The 11,206-nt window shown below is 42.7% G+C and overlaps 1 protein-coding gene across 3 annotated transcripts in view; it reads right to left on the bottom strand.

Annotated features, from left to right (window-relative positions):
- NLN (neurolysin) overlaps positions 1–11,206 on the bottom strand; it is a 106,072-nt gene that overhangs the window by 3,647 nt on the left and 91,219 nt on the right. The gene's annotated exons all lie outside the window — the stretch shown is intronic.

Raw genomic sequence — 11,206 nt, 5'->3', positions numbered from 1 at the left:
GAGGGGCTTGTTAAACAATGCTCCAGTATGACACCGAAGAAGTGGTAGCAACCTTGTTGCCTTATTTACAGGTTTTGAATAAATTTTCTTAAAAAGGAGGGATCTGTAATCACTGATAATGGACTTCCTGAAAACCCTGGTAGTGACAGTTTAGAGCTAGGTTTAATTTTCTTTAGAAAGAAAAAAAAAAGATGTGTCATTTCTTGTTTGTTCTGGAGCATTAATTACTGTTTTAATAGTGATCTAGGACCTAAAACCAGAGAAGGCAATGGCACCCCACTCTAGTACTCTTGCCTGGAAAATCCCATGGACGGAGGAGCCTGGTAGGCTGCCGTCTATGGGAGTTGCACGGAGTCGGACACGACTGAAGCGACTCAGCAGCAGCAGCAGCAGCAGGACCTAAAACATGAGTGTAACTAACTAAACCTTATCTAATCCACTGATTAAACACTGGTCAAATTTAGACACATTGGGCAATAAAAGAAAGGGAAGGGGTAAACTGTATTGGGCTCAAGATCTCTGATCTGCTTTTTAGAATAATAAAGTCTGTAATACGAATAGCCATCATTCGTGTTTTACGTTCTAGATCACTGTTAAAACAGTATTTAATTGCTGCAGACCAAGCAAGAAATGACATATCTTTTAAACTGTCATTACCAGGGTTTTCAGGAAGTCTATTATCAGTGATTACGGCCCCTCCTTGTTAAGAAAATTTATTCAAAACTTGTAAATAAGGCAAGAAGGTTGCCACCACTTCTTCAGTGTCATATTAGAACACTGTCTAACAAGCCCCTCTAAGGGTCATCTTATGTTCTAGGCCCCAGACCTACAGAGTAGCCAACAACACAAGAGAAGGCTCTACACGTGGACATCATCAGATGGCCAACACCGAAATCAGACTGATTATATTCTTTGCAGCCAAAGATGGAGAAGCTCTATAGTCAGCTAAAACATGACTGGGAGCTGACTGTGGCTCAGATCATGAACTCCTTATTGCAAAATTTAGATGTAAATTGAAGAACGTAGGGAAACCATTAGGCCATTCAGGTATGACCTAAATCAAATCCCTTACAATTATACAGTGGAAGTGACAAATAGATTAAAGGGATTAGATCTGATAGACAGAGTGCCTGAAGAACTATGGATGGAGGTTCATAACACTATACAAGAGACAGTGATCAAAACCATCCCCAAGAAAAAGAAATGCAAAAAGGCAAAATGGTTGTCTGAGGAGGCCTTCCAAATAGCTGAGGAAAGAAGAGAAGCAAAAAGCAAAGGAGAAAAGGAAAGATATACGCATCTGAGTGCAGAGCTCCAGAGAATAGCAAGGAGAGATAAGAGAGCCTTTTAAAGTGAACAAGGCAAAAAAACAGAGGAAAACAATAGAATGGGAAAGACTAGAGATCTCTTCAAGAAAATCAGAGCTACCAGGGGAACATCTCATGCAAATAAAGGACAGAAATGGTATGGACCTAACAGAAAGAGAAGATATTAAGAAAATGTGGGAAAAATACACAGAAGAACTATACAAAAAAGATCTTAAGGAGCTGGATAACCATGATGGTGTGATCACTCACTTAGAGCCAGATCTCCTGGTGTGAGGTCAAGTGGGCCTTGGAAGCATCAGTACAAGCAAAGCTCGTGGAGATGATGGAATTAGAGCTGCTGCTGCTGCTAAGTTGCTTCAGTCGTGTCCGACTCCGTGCGACTCCATAGACGGCAGCCCACCAGGCTCCGCCATCCCTGGGATTCTCCAAGCAAGAACACTGGAGTGGGTTGCCATTGCCTTCTCCAGTTACTTAGTTATGGCAGACATTTAATTACCATCACTTAGATAAGGAAATGATGGGACTTTAAGAGGGTTAGTGATTCATCCAAATATAGCTAGAAGTCAAGGCCTAGAGCCCAACCCCACACTTAGTATTTCAAAACTCACTGTTTCCTAAATAGGCAAAATGACACTGCTGTAATTTCAAAGAAGAAAAGATCTAAGATGCTTCATTTTTTTAAGAGGTCACTGACCACTTATTTCATATACAATGGCGTGACCACCGGCCTCCACTTGTTCAGTGAGAACATGACGGCTGGACACACAAGGTGCACCTTCTAAACGCGGATGGGGAGGCCAGAGGAGGGACCAGCACACCAGGCAGATGCGAAACACGCCCTGTGCATGCTAATAAAGTCAGCCTTCACGTGCCGACTAAACCCAGGAGATCCAGAAATGGGGCGACCCCATAACCATGGAGAACATCACACATTAGAACCTGAACCCTTACAGAGTTTCCCCTCCTTACGGCAGTCACTAAGCCTAAAGAAAAAAGGTTACCTTCCAGATCCATGGAATCAAATAACTTCAAGGGACCAGGAAAAAAAAAACAACAAACCTAACATTAGGATTGGGGTAGGGTCAACTATTTTGAAAATGAAAATAGAAGATTTGAATTACCCGGCTGTAGAAAACACCAAGCAGTATCAAAGGACCTCATGGTGTAAACAGTGCTGTGGGACTGCTGCTCTGGATGAAAGTCTGGCTGAGCACGAACAACGTGCTTTCATGCAGACTACTGGATTTGGTGAAACACTTAAATGATGTAACACTGACTCATCCCACAGGATGAAGTCTGAGAAAATTCTTAGAAACCAGCAGATCATCTTAAACTATTCCCAAGTTTTCAAACCATCTTTAAACCATCATGATGTAAAGAGGAATTCGAACTGAGCTATTTCAAATCCTAAAAGACGATGCTGTTAAACTACTGCACTCAATATGCCAGCAAATTTGGAAAACTCAGCAGTTGCCACAAGACTGGAAAAGGTCAGTTTTCATTGCCCCAAACAAGGGCAATGCCAAAGAATCTTTAAACTACCACACAACTGCATTCATTTCACATGCTAGCCAAGTAATGCTCAAAATCCTTCAAGCTAGGCATCAAAAGTATGTGAACCGATAACTTTAAGATGTACAAGTTGGATTTAGAAAAGGCAGAGGAACCAGAGATCAAATTGCCAACATCTGCTGGATCAAGAAAAGCAAGAGAATTCCAGAAAAACTTCTACTTCTGCTTCATTGACTATGATAAAGCCTTTGACTGTGCAGATCACAACAAACTGTGTAAAATTCTTAAAGAGATGGGAATACCAGACCACCTTACCTGCCTCCTGTGAGACCTGTATGCAGGTAAAGAAGTAACAGTTAGAACTGGACATGGAACAACAGACTGGTTCCAAATTGGGAAAGGAGTATGTCAAGCCTGTATATTGTCACCCTGCTTATTTAACTTATATGCAGAGTACACCATGTGAAATGCTGGGCTGGAGGAAGCACAAGCTGGAATCAAGATTGCCAGGAGAAATATTAATAACCTCAGATATGCACATGACACCACAGGCAGAAAGCAAAGAGGAATTAAAGAGCTTGATGAAGGTGAAATAGGAGAGTGAAAAAAACTCAACATTCAAAAAACGAGGATCATGGCATCCGATCCCATTACTTCATGGCAAATAGATGGGGAAACAATGCAAACGGTGATAGACTATTTTCTTGGGCTCCAAAATCACTTCGGATGGTGACTGCAATCATGAAATTAAAAGACGTTTGCTCTTTAGAAGAAATGATAAACCTAGACAGTGTATTAAAAAGGAGAGACATTACGTTGCCTACAAATGTCCGTATGGTCAAAGCTATGATTTTTCTAATAGTCATGTACGGATGTGAGAGCTGAAAAATAAAAAATGCTGAGCACGAAAGAATTGATGCCTTTGAACTGTGGTACTGGAGAAGACTCCTGAGAGTCCCCTGGACAGCAAAGAGATCGAACCAATTAATCCTAAATGAAATCAACCCTGAATATTCACTGGAAGGACTGATGATGAAGCTGGAGCTCCAAAACTTTGGCCACCTGATGCGAGGAACTGACTCACTGGAAAAGAGGCAGATGCTGGGAAAGACTGAAGGCAGGAGGAGACAGGAACGACAGAGGATGAGGTGGTTGGATGGCATCACCAACTCAAAGGATGTGAGTCTGAGCAAACTCTGGGAGATAGTGAAGGACAGGGAAGCGTGGTGTGCTGCAGTTCGTGGGGTCACAAAGCGATGGACACAACTGAGCAACGGAACAACAACAAATCAGTAGGCGGGAGTGGGGTGGGGGAATGAGGCGCTGTTCTCGCTGGGTGAGGCAGTATAGGAGCTTAGAAAGTGTGAATTAAATTGATCTGAACATAAAAATAATTCAAGCCATTTATTATGGAAATATTTTCAATACACACTAATAGTTGAGACAAGAGTATAGTCAACCCTCTTGAACCTATCATGCAGCCTCAATTATTAGTATTTACCTGCAGAAATTCTTAATGCTCAAGATCTGAGAGTCTTTTAAAAATGCGTATTTCATCGCACAATTATAGGAAAAATAATGAAAAATTTAAAGTTAAAAAAATCACCAAAATGTGGACATCTGCCAGAATATTCTCGTTTTGCACCAGGAACTGTAACTGTGGACAGTGAAACACAGCGAGACTCAGAGTGGCTGCACGCCGCTGTGAGGAGCCAGTTCGCATCTCCCTTGCTGGTAAAGTCACTGTACAGCTGGGCACTGTTTAGTCTCACAGTACGTGGCTCAGAACAGCGCAGGTCCTCCTCTGCTTAGAGCTCCACACAACTTGATTCAATTTCCTGAATTACAGAGCAATGGTCTCTTAATAGTTTCATTTCCTTGGCAATGAAGTTTGGAGAAGAGTTTAAGAGTCATTTTGGTAATAGGATCTTGCTTTTCTTTTTTTTTTTTAAAAAAAAAACAACAGTTGAGTGAATTTGTGTATTAGGAAGGCACCTGGGTGAGAGAACGCTGTCTGGGAGACAAAGCTACAGGTGGACAGAATCTGTGGTGTGAGTGGTTCTCCTCTGTTTATATAATGGAGGAAGCTTAACTGTGAGCAAAGCAGGAGGAGAAGCTCTAAGACAACCACTAGAAACTTCCATGCTCGAAAAACCCTGCAGGAGGGTCTGTACAGAGTAAGCACTCCTGTTAGTCATTCAGGGAAGGGAAAATCATCATCGGTCATCTCTGTGGCTTTTACTCCTGGAAGGTTAACATGTATCTTTTGGAAACTGTGTAAATCCTCTGTAACACTGATAGTTTCTTTCTTTTTTAAAAAATATGTTCCGATTTCTTTATTTTTGGCTGCTCCCCAGAGCATGCAGGATCTTAGTTCCCCAAGCAGGGATTGAACCCGTATCCCCTGCATTAGAAGCACAGAGTCTTAACCACTGGACCACCAGGCAAGTCTTCAACACTGATGTTTTTTAAAGCAGGATCAGGAGTTTTGGAGTCAGGCCCAGGTTTAAAATCTTGGCTTCATCCTCAGCTATGTGGCCTTGGGCCTTAATTCTCTTATCTGTAAGGTGGGAATATGCCTACCTCCCTCAGTATATGAGGAATCTGAGCAATGGTTTTAGCACCTTGCCTGCTCCCTAGAATCACTCCTGCTATATGGTGGTATTCAACAAACCTGAGTCGGCATCTATCCCTCCTTTCATTTTCTTTCTCACACTGTCCCTAAGTTCAGCTACTCATATATAGTCAGGGAAACAAACGCATTCCTGTTTCAGCATTTCCTTAAAATTAGTTCTGTCTCCTAATAAAGCTAGAAAAAAGCACAAGAGACTTCATCTCCACTATCAGTATAAAATATTATACAATAGTATACTAAGTGGACTTCCCAGGTGATGCAGTGGTAAAGAATCCTCCTGCCAAATGCAGGAAACACAAGAGAGGGGGTTCAATCCCTGGGTCGGGAAGGCCCCCTGGAGTGGGAAATGGCAATTCATTTCAGTATTCTTACTTGAAAAGTTCCATGGACAGAGGAGCCTGGTGGGCTATAGTCCATGGGGTCGCAAAGAGTCAGACATGACTGAGTACACACACACAGGAATACTAAGTAGGAGAGACAAGGCACTCACTTTATGCAACAATCTTGCGTTAGTTGCTCAACCATGTCTGACTCTTTGTGATCCCATGGACTGTGGCCTGCCAGGCTCTCCTGTCCATGGAATTCTCCAGGCAAGAATACTGGAGTGGGTAGCCATTCCCTTCTCCAGGGGATCTTCCTGACCCAGGGATGGAACCCAGGTCTTCTTCATTGTAGGCAGATTCTTTACCATCTGAGCCACCAAGGGAAGCCCTTATGTATGTGTTAGTCTCTCAGTTGTGTCCGACTCTTTGTGACCCCATGGACTGTAGCCCGCCAGGCTCCTCTGTCCATGGGAATCTCCAGGCAGGAACACTGCAGTGGGATGCCATGCCCTTCTCCCTTTCTTTGAGCACTCATAATTATCTGAGTGAAGGACACCCATCGTCTATGAGAACACACAAATGGGAAGCAGTCTGGGTCTCGTGCCACCTCTGGCTTCTCTGCAGAAGCACACGCAAGCTCCCCCTGCCTCCCAACCCTGCCTTCCTCCGCCTCCCTGTGACTGAGTCTAGGCAGTAGAGCCAGGTGTCTCCTTCCTGCTCTGAGTAACAGGCATCAGGGCAGACAGTATCCGCTCAAGGACAAGCGATGACAGTCAGGCACCTAACAGGCTCACCAGCCCGCTTTTACAGTGGATATTGAAACCTGTCCTTCCATAGCTCATCTGTACACTTCTTCCCCACAGCACTTCCTTTGTCTTCTATGATCATGTGAGGGTGGGGAGGTTGTGAGTGGGAAAAAGAATACCTTTGACAACAAACAGGAAGGAGGGAGAAGGTGAAAGACTGGTGTTGGTAGTCAGAGAGAACAGGGTCAGAATCACCCTTTGACTCAAAGAGGTCATCTGGAAAACTTCAGCAAAGTTTCAATTTGTGAGGAGGGACGAGTAAATATTTACGGGGAGGGAGATCTGGAGAAAGAAGGGTAGCCTGGCCAGTCCTGTGTATTAGGGGAACAGATGAGAGGAAGCAGGTCAGGGGGCTGCCAGTTGGGTCCAGCAATGTAAGTATTTTGATGCAGAGGACGAACACCGAGATGAATAAAACAGTTCCTATTAGAAGAGCCTCATGATCCAGGAGGTGAGATAAAGAAATATTCAATTAGCAAGGCAGATTATTAGAGCTCTAATAGAAACACAAAAAGGGGCTGGAGGAACACGAAAAGGAAGAAAAACTGCTTCCAGCTGGTTGGAGATCAAGGCTTAGAAGGCCTGGTGTCGTAAATATTCAAGAAGTAGGTTGGACATCAACCCCATTTCCTTTCTTTTTCCCTTAAATCAGGCAGAATTTAATGCTGTTAGAAAAAGTTGAAGTGTAAGAAAAATTAGCTTTGGGGTGGTAGGTCCCAAATTAATTAATTAATTACACAGAATTTAATCCATTTGTAAGGCCCATCAGGAGAGGAAATTTCATGTTCTCTCTTAGAAATTGGGCCTAGGCTCTGGAATACTTAGCTTTATAATACACTTTATCAGGTAATTTTTCTCTTTAGTTTTTTAGCTGTACCACAAGGCATGTGGGATCTCAGTTTCCTGATCAGGGACCAAGCCTGTGCCCCCTGCAATGGAAGCACAGAGTCTTAACTGCTGGACCACCAGCAAAGTCCCTGTCACATAATTCTTCCTCAGCCAAGATTCTTTATGTGTCTCCTTATCCATTATTGTCTGTAAGATCCAGGCACTTCCTTATGGAATCGTGAACAGTTATACTTCACCATCTTTGACTTTCTCATTATTCCTTCCTGCATGTGATACTTGGCTGTAATCTTCTTCACTAATGGAAAAAAACAAAGCTTAGCAATTACTCTAAATGCAGAAGAGGAGGAACATAATTCTAGCTTAACAATATAATTGCCTTTGAATCTGCATGTCTATTACTTTTTAGGAAATTTTCCCACAATGAAGTTGCATTATAAAAAGAAATGGCCCTTGTTAAAATGCCCTCATTCTTTCAACCCTACGATTAGCTGCTGGATTTTGAAACCGCGTTTCGGAACCTTAAAGGGATCCTGAAAGAGCTCCTAGAGTTTTCTGCGAAACTCCAAGTAGCTCCCTTCCATAGTTATTTAAGGGATGAGTTGAAAAAGTAAAAGCTAAAGATACTGTTATATTTAACAAACTATACAGTTAAGATGAAGATCATAGAAAATTAGAGATAAAACCAGAGGTAGCAAACTTTCAGGCTATTTCAGGTAAGCAGCCAGTTCTAAACCTCTGACAGAGGCTATCAAACAACTGTACTCTAAAATATTTGTTGCTAACACGTAGGGTACAGAAGACTGCAGGCTTACATTCGGCCCCTCCTACTATTGTTTTCCCAGTGAGTAGCACACTTTCTGCGGTTCTGCTTGTTGAGATCTAAAGTGGTTCTCAGACTCCAGGCTTTGCAGGATGGTAAGAGGTTACAGAGGTGAGGCCTGGAGATGTTCTTCTGTTGATACTAATGACTATGAACAATAATGTCAACAATACACGATCTTTCAGCTCCCAGCCTCTCTAGAGCTTGGGGACTAAGAAAAGCAGGTATTGACTCCTTGAAGGGCCACCCTGCTATTTTCTCAAAGTGCTCCAAATATATGTACTGGGGAGAGTGAGGGGTCTTAAGACAACAAGACTGTATGATATATCGTGCCTGTTCTGATTCCCACAGCTTCAGATCAAATTCAGTACTTCTTCATACCACAAAAATTCTTTCCCTTCATCATGACATAGTTGTAATAATGACAGAAGTTTCTGTAGAACAGGATTGTTATTTCAAAGTGTTAGCTTTTAAATAAATGGATATTTGAATTGAAGAGTGTGACGGTGGGTGCAGTGGATTCTTCTTGGCCTCTGGAGCCGGACTCACTATTGCTGTGACAGCAGAGGAGCAGGAAACGAAATGATGTTCCAGAGTATTTAACAGGAAGGAGAAAAGAAGGGATTAAAGCCAACTTCCTGGCATAAGACGGGTAATAATATATTGCACAGCTGAATCTAGAATTTCAGTCAAATTTAAAACAGGTTTTGACACCACAAGGCAACTCCAGGTTGTATGGAATCTTGCTTCCTCCACATTCAACCCTGTCCTTTTGTCTGAATTAAGAGCAGTCTGGCTGCCTGCCAAGCAGTGAAGCCTGAGAAGAAAGGAGGCACATAGAAGCATGATGGCAGGGATCCCTCCTGCCGGAACTGCAAGTTCCTTGGGATCCACTGGAGTCAGTACTTTGACTGTTACTGTGACAGCTGGAAGAGGAGAGGAGGAAGTGGAGGCTCCTGAAGGTGTGGTCAAGTGAGTGGAGCAGAGGAGATGAAAAAGGCGATGTAGTAATTATGCCAGGAAGCCTCACCAATGACTTAAGAGCCGGTGGAGGTCACAATTATACTCTTACATTCCTGGACCTTGTGTCTCTTTAAACACTGTTTTCTGATTTCTACAATAATCCATGCTCTATGTAAAAATAAGGAAAAGCTCTATAAAAAAAGTACAGGAAAATACTGAATAATCATAAACTGACCAAAGATAATAATTGACAATATTTTGATGTACTTTTTTTCTAAATGTGTATTTTAAAATTAGAATTCACATTCTATGGTATAAAATATTTTATAACCTGATTTTGCCATTCTGTAAGATAATTATATTCCAGACACAAGAAAAAGCTTATTGAAACTATATACCCCATGCCCAAGTTCACTCTTCTGTTCAGAGGATGGAAAGATCACTTCTGGTTTCAGAGATCTGGAAGACTTCATAAATGAGTGGCCGTTTGAATAGGGCCTTTATGAACGGCAGAGTTCTGGAGAGGCACAGACAAGGAAGGCATAGATTTTAGGTGGAAGAAGCAGAATGAATAAATTTGTGAAGGAGGAAAGACCCAAGGGAACACAGAAATCTGGCTGCCAGGCTGAGAGTTCTGGGAAGTACAGACGGGATCTGTTTGCTTAGCTAAGGGCTGTGACAAAGAGAGGAATTCCGAGAAGCAGGAATAAAACAAGACAAAAGCTAGATGAGGGCCTTTGAGAGTTGGCGACTGGATCATCAGTGGTTACTCTGTGGGGGGAGGGTAACAACTTCCCAATTCAGTTGGGGGAGGCAAAAGCCAGGAAGCAGAGACAGGAGGGAAGAAGTTAAATATTGAAGATGAAGGTACTCACTTTCAATGCTCTTAATGTCCTTAGTAGAGAGGACAGAGTATCTGCTGAGAGGGAGACAGGTGGTGGGGACCCCAATTAGGGAAGTGAGCAGGACCGTGGAGTTACGCTGAGGGTCCAGACAGCTGGACTCTGCAGCGGAGCATCAAATGCAGCCTCAGGATATTCCGCAGAAGGGGAATCTGAACCCCAAGGGTACCACCTGGAACCCAGGGCTGGACACTGGCTGAAGGTCATGCAGAAGTCACGGTATTTATGAGAATAAGCCAGTGGTTGATCGTTCTTTAAGTGGGGTTGCCAGGGGATGGAAGGAGACTTGCAGGGACCAAACAGCCTGGGTAGGATGGGTGGAAGATGAAGGGATTGGAAAGGCCAGGGAGTAGAATGCAGGTACTCTGGAGCTGGTGTTTTGGGGGTGAAGGGTGGCGAGAGGGGATGGGGGTCTACATCACATCCGTTATTTCAGCGCTCATATGCAAGGTAGTATGTAATCCAGAAACACAAAGTTTTGAGAATAAGTCGGTTGAAATACACACAGAGAATCTGATTTTGACACTTTGTTCTTCTAATTTCTGCATCAAACAGAATGAAAAACACACTGGAAAATCATCAGCCCTGGAAATAATCTGACAGCTGAGTCTTCAACAAGAATGGAGACAGAGGGACTGTAACTCAGGAAGGTTTGGCTGGCAGCCACCTGGCAGTCAAGTCGCTGTACACGGAAAGGAATGGCTCAGGTTAATGAAGCAGCTTAAATTACTCAAAGGCATTTAGGTTACAAACTCTGTGTTGTAGGTGGTGTGTACCAATCACAGAAAAAAGGGTGACTTCCACAGAAAACGTATAATGAAAGTATGTAGAGTGTATCAAAACGTAGGCAGATCATTTATATCAGGAAGGAGTTTACCTTTCTTTCCCAACCTATAAAACGAAAACACTGTATGGCACATGTCAAAACTAGCAGCCATAATGCTCAAATGCATAAACAAAGCTTTGAATTTTAATTATGCAATATAATGGAATGCTAGTAAGCAAGAAACTGCAGCAGGTTTTTTTTCAAACTTACAGAATTAATCACCTATATAAAGCAAATGTATG

Source organism: Moschus berezovskii, chromosome 18, assembly GCF_049115385.1.
Source record: "Moschus berezovskii isolate FMDL1 chromosome 18, NW_MosBer_1.0, whole genome shotgun sequence".
In the NCBI taxonomy this organism is placed as follows: Eukaryota; Metazoa; Chordata; class Mammalia; order Artiodactyla; family Moschidae; genus Moschus; species Moschus berezovskii.
Note: the sequence above shows the minus strand (reverse complement) of the source record. Positions and strands in the feature narration are given on the sequence as shown.